The following is a 12,545-nucleotide window of genomic DNA, read 5'->3' as shown; positions in this document are numbered from 1 at the left end:
TTGGGCGATCATTTTTACCGAGGTCTATTTTGACGCAGTATAACATAATTATAAAGGATGCGCATTCTGGCATTGTATGCACTGGTAGGCACACGAATGAGTGGCTTAAGTACAGAACCTGACGACTACTGTAGGTACCTACATACTAGAGGCGTGCATTATTCGAACTCGAGATGAGGCAAGATGTACCTTGCTGCATATGCAACCACCATTACGCATGAGTGGAATGTGTAATCTAAAACGCTTCAGTTTGCTTCAATTCTTTATCAGACCCCACATACAATAACAGATGACCATTGCTTGTATTTACCGATATTTTGATGACGAAGGAAATAATTCCTTACAATGTTATAGAGTTTTCGCGTCATAATTAGGTACCGGCACTTCGATATATGACGGTGCAATGTGAAATTGTGTCTAGTTGTACGTGACAACTTGAAGACGATGTCCGAAATGCAACGTAAGTCGTGGATGTCGGTTATTTTGAAGAGATGTCACATAGTACAGCCCGCTGTGTTGCTTATTCAAAAGAAGTGAAATACGTCGGCAGAAATACTTCTGGGATGATCCGACACTTAAAAACATACCGGTAATGTAAATGAAGAGGAATAGTCACAGAACACCTCCGGCCCGGTCTGAATCACAAGAAGCTACCATGCCGACAACGATTGTAAGGCATTCAGGTAGTTTTACATTCTTATAACAGTTATTAACAAATTATACGGGTTATTCAGCTAAGAAGTCCACCTGACATAACTCGTGAACAGTTTAAGATACTGACATTCTGTCTTCACTTTCGTTAATGGTATAAAGGAGCTCTGTTAGGGAATCTGTCATGGACAACAAAATATTTTTGAATAAGCAACTTTGGAAGACGCACGTTTTCAAACACCTTACCCGGCTCGCTGGAAGGGCAAACCGATGATGATGATGATGATGATGATGATGATGATGATGATAGTTCAACATGCAGTGCTTTCCTAGGCTTTTCAGAAAATTTATCGTCACACACGTTTCCATATGAGAACATTAAAAACATACCGGTCTCGAGAGCGTTGCCCATCACCCCTGCTGAAAGAATTGGAGCAAAGTTGGACATTTTAGATTACACGTTCCACTTATATGTAATGGGGGTTGCATATGTAGCAAAGCAGATCTTCCCCGTCTCAGGTTCGAATAATGCACGCCTCTAGTATCCAAGTAGGTGCACATCCTATCTACAGTTATTCTCAAATTATGCATGGTTATTCAGCTAAGATGTCCACTCCACGTAAGTCGTGAATAGTTTAAGATACTGACATTCTTTTTTTCACTTTCGTTAATGGTATTAAGGGGTTCATAGTTGAACATGCAGTACTTTTCCAGGTTCTTGACAAAATGTATTGGCTCACACGTTTTCATATGGGAACGTTATATCACGCAATAACTGCCAATGATATACTATCAAGTTTACAGTCGTAGTTACTGGTACGTCGCACAGCTTGCACTACAGGAGGATCGGTCTCGAGATTCTCGCGAGAGTCTCGAGATCTGCGACGTCAGTCTCGAGAGTCTCGAGCGAGAGCGTTGCCCATCACTACTAGAAAGCCAAGGACGGCCGAGAGGATTCGTCGTGCTGACCACACGACACCTCGCAATCTGCACGCCTTCGGGCTGAGCAGCGGTCGCTTGGTAGGCCAAGGCCCTTCAAGGGCTGTAGTGCCATGGAGTTTGTCCATACCAGTGGCGCAGGTCTTTAAGCCAGATCATTTTCCTTCAATAATGAGTTGGAGAAGTTCATAGTGTTCACCTCTCATGAAGTGCCCGATGTACCCAAGCTTTCGTTTCTTAATGGTCGTTAGCTCTTTTTTAATTAACAAGTTGACTGCAACTAGTTACAATTTTATTTGTGCTATCTTTCTCCTAGAGATAAAACCCATTATTGCTGCTAAGTTTGGGGCGCAGGAGATACGATTTTTTATACAGGGGAAAATGCAGTCTAAGTAACGGCTTTGATGAGGATCTAACTCATTTTGGCTACTCTTGGACTTGTGTTTATACATGAAGCCGTCGAAATGTAACACCCACAGCATCCTATTTTGCCAATAAATGACCGAGTCAAATAAAGGACCTTTTTTAAAAACAGAATATCCTGTGTTTCTCATTTATTAGTAGAGCTGGGATTTTATGTAGTATCAAGTGGCATAATATGTACATAAATATGTAACAAAAAGCACCAAAATATGTAGCAAAATATATAGAATGGGCAAAAAATGTAATATCATATAATTAATATAAACTTACCATTTTGTCAGTTTCAACACACTAAAAACGCTTTATATTACATTTTGCAGCACAGTGAACAATTACCGGGCGAGTTGGCCGTGCGCGTAGAGGCGCGCGGCTGTGAGCTTGCATCCGGGAGATAGTAGGTTCGAATCCCACTATCGGCAGCCCTGAAGATGGTTTTCCGTGGTTTCCCATTTTCACACCAGGCAAATGCTGGGGCTGTACCTTAATTAAGGCCACGGCCGCTTCCTTCCAACTCCTAGGCCTTTCCTATCCCATCGTCGCCATAAGACCTATCTGTGTCGGTGCGACGTAAAGCCCCTAGCAAAAAAAAAAAAAAACAGTGAACAATCAAGTATTTTTTGATGTTCTCTGGGGTCATGGAAAGGCGTTTGTCACTTAGGATGTTCTTATATGCAGAGAAAGATTTTTCAACATCACGTGATGTAACTGGGGCAAATTTTAGGAGAGGAATTTTCGCTGGAGAAATGTCATCGGGAAGATCAACGTCATCTCAATTTAGAATTCGGCATACACTGTGAAATACCAATATAATGGTCCGTTATTGGACATTATAAATTTTCCAGCTAACTCATTCTTGGTTGCCTGCGTTTCGCCCTCGTGTGCTAAGTTGAAGTGTGAAATGTTGAATAACCAGGATTTCTCTTCAACACTTTTTCAATTTACTCAATACACTTGCACCAGTTTCCCCATACACAGCACTTAGTTTTTCAATGGCATCCTCTATGATGGCAATAGAATCTTGCAGTGGCAGCCTGATGTTTCTAGACGTTTGATGGTTTCTGGAAGCCAGCAGAAGTTGCCCCTGACGTAGGTAGGTGATTGAGGAGACCACTTTGGAGTCACTAAAGGCAGTTTGTGATTCACTAATAGATACAGCATTTTCAGGATCAAAAGAATCTACCAGTCTTTATAGCATCTAGCTGCTCACTATAGAATATAACTGCTTCTATCCATGTCCCTCACCTCGTTAACACTGGTTGCGGCAGCAGTCGTATCTCTGGCAATTGCCGTTTGTGAGATAGCCCTCGTTGTGGAGCTTTTAGAAAAACCTTTTTTGTTGCTGAAATTAATCTTTTCACTTGTGGAAACTTAGCTCTAATATCTTCAGCAACACGTTGCAGTCCATGAGCCAAGCATGTAAAATGGAGCATATTGGGATAAAACACCTTCAAAGCAGTTGCAGCCTTAAGCATATATGCTGCAGCATCAGAATACATCACTAATTCCTTTTCCTCTTTCATCTCAGTCAGCCACAGAGCTCTTAATCCATCATTCACAAATCTCGCAATAGTTGAGTGATTTATATAGTCTAGCTCTTTACAGTAGATCAAACATGGTTCTGAGGCGCTGTCAGGTTGTAGCTTCCCCACCACAAGATTTGCAATAAACCTACCCTTAGTATCTGTTGTTTCATCAACAGCAACCCTATGAAAATATTTCATATATGCTGTCTTATGTTGTGCATTACCTCGTCGTAACAGACTTGAAGGCAACTCTTGCGTAGTGTTGATTGGTTAGGAACATGTTGCTTGCAGTATTTTTCCAGAAAAGATGTGAATTCAGACACTTCAAGTTTATACCATGGAATATTGGCAAATCACTACTTTGCCCTCAGTTGCAAAGGACTCTTCAACTGCAATCCATGATTTTAACTTTGAAGCCAGCGAGTACGCTACGGGTGCCATATCAACTCTAGAGGAAACTGATGTTCATGAACTATGTTCTTCAGCTGTTCAAAAAAACTAAAACCTAACTGAGACATTTCAAAGGAAGACAGCTCTAACAACAGATTTGGAAATTCCTAAGTACATAACAAAGAGGGCACAGAAATGCGCTTAGAAAAATATTCCTGGAAACTCCAACATGAAAGTGGCTAGTTGTAAAGCAATTAACTCTAAAAGGGATGAAAGATTTAGGACTGGCACATGTAAAGTAACAGTTTTCCTGTAGCTAACTGGAACCTTTAGAATAACCTACACTGAAGAAAATGGAAATTGCAACACCCAGAAGAAATGGTGCTACATTGCTGCAATTGAACATGCAGGACAAGTGTTCGGTTAAGATTCGATGATTACACTTTCAGGTCCCCCTGACCGCAAGTTTGGACAACAATCAATACAGGATGTGCCCACCACGAGCTGCAATACATTGATGAATTCGTCAAGGCATGGAGTCAATAAGGCCCTGGATCGCTTCCTGAGGAATTGTGGCCCATGCTTGCTGCACTGCACGGGTCAGTTGTTCCAGAGTTGTGGGTGGCTTAGGACGGTTGGTCAGTTGTCGACCCATCATGTGCCACACATTTTCAATAGGACTGAGGTCCGGAGATCTGGCGGGCCATTCTAAGGTTGTGATGTCGTGGAGAGCTTCTCTGGGGATGCGTGCATTGTGAACCCGGACACTGTCCTGCTGAAACATCCCATTAGCAATGTTCGCCACCATAGGGACAACCACTGGATTGAGTACCCTATCAACATACTGTCGAGCAGACATCGTGCCCTCAACAAGCAGTAATTGTGATTTCACATTAAAGCCCATAGATCCCCAGACCATAATACTTGGTGTTGGCCCTGTGTGCCTCTCGACAATAAGATCTGGGCGGCCCCTCTCCCCGGGGCGATCACTGCGGGCAAGACAGAAGCGCGATTCATCACTAGAGACGACCCTATGCCATTCGTCGACCCAAGTCGATCTTTCTCGACACCAGGCCAGCCTTACACCAAATACAGTAGAGACAATACCAGACAGTCTGCGAGATATCGAGGGACCGCTATTAGAGCTCTCTTTAGCGGATTGACCTGAGAACTACTGATTCTTTCATAAGAGCACATGTATTTGTGTGTGAAGTTTTGGTGTTATTTATGCGTTTTCAGTGAGTTGACATAATTAAATAGTCGTGTGTGTCATTCCCTGATATCTCCTCTCAACATGAGGGGAAAGGTATGTGCTGTGTTTGGCTGCAGTAACTATGAAGTAGAAAAGAATGCGCGGTCTTTCTTTCGCTCTCGTAACAAGAAAATGTAAGTAATATTGTGTTTGAATATATATTCTTCCAGTGACAAAGAGATTTTTATAGTACTTCATAATCTTCTGACCTGCTCGACCCATATTTTAACTGGCTTAAGGTATAATACGCATATGTGATTGTATAGTGCAGCAGTTAACCTTCAATACAGATGTGTTGTTGGTGTGATCTGTGGGTTTGATTTAATTCAGGAAAACACATATGCATATGCGTGTGGCTAGTTGTGTTCCAAGTAACCCCATTTGTAATGCCGTAAAGCGTTGTCAAGCACTGAAGAAAATATTGGTGACTGAAGAAATGTACATATCTTGTTGAAACAATATGATGCAAATTTGCTTTACCCTAATGTAATGACATTATGGAAAGTATTGCTGATAGGGAAAGTTTGAATGTTTTTGAGCCTAAATTTATAGATTTTCTTTCTGTTAGTAGGCTTCAAGTTAAATGGAAAATTATCCAGCTCTTAAACGTAAATTCATTGAATCATGTGTAAGGAATGTGCCGATATTTTTGTTGACAAGTGTTTTAATGATACAGTGCTTTTAAATGAGAAAAAAGAAAAATCTAGCCGTGAACGTACAGGCAGGAATTCTAAAACTAAAAGTAATGCATAAATGAAAGATCAAGCCCTTTCACAGCAGTCCATTTCACATCTTGATTATATGTCTAATTTCAGTCTTTAAATAACATGTTAAATAATTCTTCATTCATTTATCCAAGATTGCTTTAGCAACCTTGAAGTAAATATCTTAGTAACACTTTATTTCTAGACGTAATTTATTTATACATTTCCGTTGATTTTTGAATTTAGCGCGAATTTTCAGGTCAAGCCACTAGGAGCGCCACTTGCGACTTGTCTCCCATTTTGACAAGGCTAAATCCGGAAGTGTCGCATATTGTCTACTGTATTTGCTTACACGTCGCTGTCGTGGGGTGAATGGAACACCTTCTGCAGGGACACGGGCTCGTAAGCCAGCTGCACGCAGGCGATTACCAACTGTTTGTTGTGTAACGTGGGGTATCACAGCTGCTCGAATTTGTGCTGCTGTTGCATGGGGTTCAATCCTCTCTCACAGTTATCCGTCGCGCTGGGCCTGTGCCAGGTCTACGAGTGTGGGTACCTTCATTTGACCACTGCTGCCATACACGTACCGTAGAGCCTGTGAGCCAACACGTACAGCGACAGTCCTTAGCGATAATCCAGCCTCACACTAGTGATGGGCAACGCTCTCCCTGGAGACTCTCAAGACTGACGTCGCAGATCCCGAGACCGATCCTTCTGTAGTGCAAGCTGGGCGACGTACCTATAATTACGACTGTAAAATTGATAGTATATCATTGGCAGTTATTGCGTGAAATAACGTTCTCATATGAAAATGTGTGAGCAATACATTTTGTCAAAAGCCAGGAAGAGTACTGCATGTTCAACTACGAACCCCTCAATACTATTAACAAAAGTGAAAACAGAATGTCAGTATCTTAAACTATTGACTTATTTGGAGTGGACATCTTAGCTGAATAACCATGCATAATTTGTGAATGAATTTACATAAGATGTACACCTACTTGTATACTGGAGGCGTGCATTATTCGAACCTGAGACGGGGAAGATGTGCTTTGCTACATATGCAACCCCCATTACACATAAGTGGAACGTGTAATCTAAAATGCCCGACTTTGCTCCAATTCTTTCAGCAGGTGTGATGGGCTACGCTCTCGAGACCGACTTTCGTGTACTGCAAGCTGTACGACGTCCCAGTAACTAAGGGTGTAAGCTTGATAGTTATCATCAGCAGTTCTCATACGGAAACGTGTGTGACGATAAATTTTGTCAAAAGCCTAGGAAAACACTGCATGTTGAACTATGAGCTCTTTAATACCATTAACGAAAGTGAATACAGAATGCCAGTACCTTAAACTGTTCACGAGTTATGTCAGGTGGACTTCTTAGCTGAATAACCTGTATAATTTGTTAATTGTTATTAGGATGTAAACCTAAAATCATTGTCGGCAGGGTAGTTTCTTGTGATTCAGACCGGGCCGGAGGTGTTCTGTGACGATTCCTCTTCATTGATAGGCCTATGCGTTTGTAAGTGACGGATCATCGCTAGGGGCCGTATTTTTTGGTAATAGCGATACGCACGAATTTTTTCATATCTTCCTTCTAGCCTATGTACGACCTTGTAGGTACCGTACCGTAACGTATTTTAGCGAAATGAACTCGCGAAATATCGCGAAATCTGATTTATTACGGGAATCGCGTAAATAATCACGAAATATATCCCACTTGGTACGAAAAATGCGAAATCGTATCGGAAAAGATCTCCAATAATCGTTTAAATGCTTCTGAGAACTTGACTATAGTAGTTTCCTTTTCAGTTGATTGAAAGCGATGTATATTCTCTACACAAATGCACACAAAGCGATGAGCCCTGTGTATCGGAGGTATGTGTATTCAGTTCCGCGATCTCTAAGGGAATCATTAAAAATCGATATCTGGTATCGATTACAGCAAATGGCGTTGTGTTCGTAGCAAGATCGGTTGTAGATACAGCAGTGAGAGTTCGCCACTTATGAAACTTTATCAGCAAATGTCCAGCATTTAAGTACAAAAATGCTGAAAACTAAAGTCACAACAGTTTTTCCGAGGGCCGAGGAATACAACAGTGAGGCCTTCTATGTATTTGATGCTGCAAGAAAGATTCTAATGTGTAAGTGCTGTAACGTTCGCATTACGTGAAAACGAAGAGACAAATACTGTAGAGAATCAGAAACACACAAAAATAAGAAGAATGAAGCAAATGAACATAATTTTAAGCGGAAAATAACAATCGGCGATACTTTACACATCGCAAAGGAGTTGAAAAGTGGTAGAGAGCAATTTGTAATAGACACAACGAAATCATTCATGTAAACCAGCATTTCTATAGAAAAACTGGATAATCCTGGCACGAGTACATGGATGAATATAAAAGGAAAGATAAATAATACCGAATTTATTATAAAATATGACGATATTAGTAGGCCTATTGTAAATAAATCGCACCGAGCACGATAGCTGCAGTCGCTTAAGTGCGGCCAGTATCCAGTAATCGGGAGATAGTGGGTTCGAGCCCCACTGTCGGCAGCCCTGAATATGGTTTTCCGTGGTTTCCCATTTTCACACCAGGCAAATGCCAGAGCTGTACCTTAATTAAGGCCACGGCCGCTTCCTTCCAATTCCTAGGCCCTTCCCATCCCATCGTCGCCGTAAGACATATCTGTGCCGGTGCGACGTAAAGCAAATAGCAAAAAAAGAAATCACCTGGTTGAGTTGTAATAATGATATTGTTTTAACGTCCCACTAACTACTTTTACGGTTTTCGGAGACGCCGAGATGTCGGAATGCTTTCCCACAGGATTTCTTTACGCGCCAATAAAACTAGTAACACGGGGCTGACGTATTTGAGCACCGGACTGAGCCAGGATTGAACCTACCAACTTGGGCTCAGAAAGCCAACGCCTTAACTGTCTGAGTTACTCATCCCCGGCCGGGCAGCACCAGCATATCCATAAATATCCTCCAGGGATATATGGCTTTGCAAAATGCAGTGAAAGCACGTCTGATAGAAGAGAAGAAAGAAGACATTGTTAGTGAAGTTTTAGGAGGTTCGATAGAAGACCACAGTAAATTTGCACCAAGTGTTCGCAAGCATTATGGTTTCAGACGTCTGTGGTCAGTGAAAGGGGCTGCTTTGTTTACAAAAATATACTTTCTGACTGCCGCACAACTCTGAATCTTGATAATGTTGAAACCATGCGTAGTTTTTACTTTGGAGACAAGTCATTCAAAATGTAAAAACGTACAGAACCAAACCAAACCCTACGGCACTTAACGCCCTGAAAGGGCCTTGGCCTGCTCAGTGACCACTGCTCAGCCTGAAGGCCTGCAGATTATGAGGGGTCGTGTGGTCAGCACGACGCATCCTCTCGGCCGTTATTCTGGGCTTTCGAGACCGGGGCCGCCATCTCACCGTCAGATAGCTCCTCAATTCTAATCTGGTAGGCTGAGTGGACCTCGAACCAGCCCTCAGGTCGAGAGAAAAATAACATTTTGTATATTTGGTTGTTCTAAGGTTTAATAACAATTTCATACATTACAAGTGTTCACTTTGAAACCCCTAATCACAAAATTAGGTTTACCCCATACCATAAGGAATATTTCACAAGAAACATCGATCAGTATGACAATTTATTTCACGAAATACCTACCGAAATAGTGTTAGTTTTAACACCGAAATCAACAGTTTTATTTCACCAAAAAATAAGGCCCTTAATCATCGCAGATGTATTTTACTTCTTTTGAATAAGCAACACAGTGGGCTATGCTATGTGACATCTCTTAAAAATAACCGACATCCACGACTTACGTTGCGTTTCGGACATCGTCTTCATGTCGCGTACTAGAGAGAATTTCACATGTCACCGTCTTATATCGAAGTACCGTACCTAATTATGACGCGAATACTCTATAACAGTATAAGGAATTATTTCCTTCGTCACCAAAATATCGGTAAACACAAGCAGTTGTCATAATAAGGGGTCTGATAACGATGTACACCTACCTGTCGAAAGAATTGGAACAAACAGAAGCATTTTAATAATAATGTTATTTGTTTTACGTCCCACTAACTACTTTTTTAAGGTCTTCGGAGACGCCGAGGTGCCGGAATTTAGTCCCGCAGTTCTTTTACGTGCCAGTAAATCTACCGACACGGGGCTGTCGTATTTGAGCACCTTCAAATACCACCGGACTGAGCCAGGATCGAACCTGCCAAGATGGGGTTAGAAGGCCAGCGCCTTAACCGTCTGAGCCACTCAGCCCGGCCAGAAGCATTTTAGATTACACACTCCACTCATGCGTCATGTTGGTTGCATATGCTACAAGGCGCATCTTGCCTAGTCTCGAGTTCGAATAACACACGCCTCTAGTATTCAGGTACGTGTACCTACAGTAGAAGTCAGGTTCTGTACTTAAACCACTCATTCGTGTACCTACCAGTGCATACAATGCCAGAATGCGTACGGTATCCTTTATACTTGTTATACTGCTTCAAAACGAACCTCGGTAGAAAACGCTCTAGTCGCTCGTTGACACGTATTTACGAAATTGAGAAGGCCCATGGTTAGTTATTCGCATACTCAGCACAAACAACATTCAGCTCCGACTACCTGTAGGCCTACAACACGCTGCTCGCCGCACAATGCGAGGACAACGCTCTCGAGATCTCTCGAAATTTCTCGCGAGAAATAGTGTCTGTGCTAGTCTCGAGAAATCTCGAAACTTCGTCTAAGACTGCCCATCACTACCTCACACAGCCCAATTATCCGAGCCCTCTCAAATGGCGACAGGTGTTGATAGCGTGCTCTTCTTTGTCGAGGCATGTTTGACGGGGAAAACTTCACTGCACAGACTGCACGTCAACTACGCTACACCGGAGTCTATTCCTCCGCGACTAATCACGCGGGGAAACCTGTAACAACAATCCAATGGGTCTGAACCTTTGATCGTTTACATATCTACATGGGATCATTCCATATCTTGAAAATCAACACAAGCGACCAATGCCTTCATCGTGTTGCAATTTCCATTTTCTGAAGTGTATTTCACAAGGGTCTCTACCTGCACCTATCAACCTCTCAAATACCTGTCACTCATAATTACCTTAATCCCCGTTGAGAGAACAGACTAAAGCCCCACATTAAGTGCGAAACTTCAATTCAGCAATTTATTACATATGAAAACAGGAAAACTCTGAAATATGTAATTTTATGTAATATCACTAAGAATATGTAGAATAGCCACAAATATTAAAAAATATGTAAAATGAAATTTGGTAATAATAACCCTAATATAGTGTTTTGTGAACATATGACTTTTGCCAGCACCTAAATAGCAAGGAACAAAATATGTAGTTAGGCAATTACATAGAAATCCCAGCTCTACTTATTAGGAATACAAAGGAAACAAGGAATTGTGTGGCTGATAATATATTCATGAACAAATTACTGAACTACACCAGAAAACCAACAAAAACACCCTGACCATTGTTCAGGTTTATGCTCCACAGACTGGGTGTAGTCAAGAAGAGAAAGACGACTTTCTTCAATAATTACATGGACCATGTCGAACAAGATAATATTCTTGTTAGAAGAGACCAAAATACTCAGGTGCAAACTGTAAGGACAGGGAATGAGGCAGTGGTATGTCCTGATATGGAAATAGGAACCCTGTTCTTTGCTTTACGTCCCAAGAACAGAGTTGAACACCATGCCTATGCACACATCATAAGCAACAAGAGACGAACAAAGGAAGTGCGCAGAATCAAAAACAGTGGAAGCAAGAGTATATAACCTTACCAAGATGAAAAATACGGAAGTTTACAAAGCAGTATGAGAATCGTCCAGATATTGATTGATAGCACATGGCAGGAGACATATCAGTAAGCAAACAGGAGATGTTGGTGGGGAGAGGTTTATGGAGACTGACGAGAAATAAAAGCCAATTGAAAAGAATCCTACACACGGCATGGAAATAATAAATTATTTGCATCAGCAGTCGATGTACCACATACACAGGAGGAATGGGAGGAGAGGTGAAATCGATGTTTATACAGAGGAGTTAGGGCAAGATTGAAGCGAAGGCGAATAATGTTTGTAATATGACGGTGAGAATAAGTACATGTTGCTGCAATGTGTTTACATTCAGTCAGCTGTCTGTTTTAAGGAAACATATAAAAGAACACTATTTTAGGATTCTGTGCATGCCAGTTGTATGTGAATGCATAGGGAATTCCACTGGTTCCAAAAGGTTACATGTTTAGCAGACAGATGGCAGAGGAAGTCTGACAGTCTGATACAATTTACAACGTAACCTGTGGGAAAGAGTTGAGATCCATCTCTATTAGACTCATTTTATCTGATCAAGTGTTAAGTATTAGATACAGACTGTAATGAACGTTTTGAATGAGTGTACATTATGCAATTTTGCCTAGAGCAAAACGGAATGTCAAAATTGACAAGTAAGCTGTCTGATGGCGTGAAAATGCCCCTATTCCAGCTTTCGTCGCAGTGGCAGTATTTGGTAAGATTGGTGAAAGGATATTTATGATTCCACAGTGTAGCACTGTAATGTGAGCTGGGGCTTTCATTCTTTTCTGAAACCGTGGCACGCAGGTTGGAGCTCACA

The sequence above is a fragment of the Anabrus simplex genome, chromosome 9 (assembly GCF_040414725.1).
Source record: "Anabrus simplex isolate iqAnaSimp1 chromosome 9, ASM4041472v1, whole genome shotgun sequence".
Taxonomy (NCBI): domain Eukaryota; kingdom Metazoa; phylum Arthropoda; class Insecta; order Orthoptera; family Tettigoniidae; genus Anabrus; species Anabrus simplex.
Note: the sequence above shows the minus strand (reverse complement) of the source record.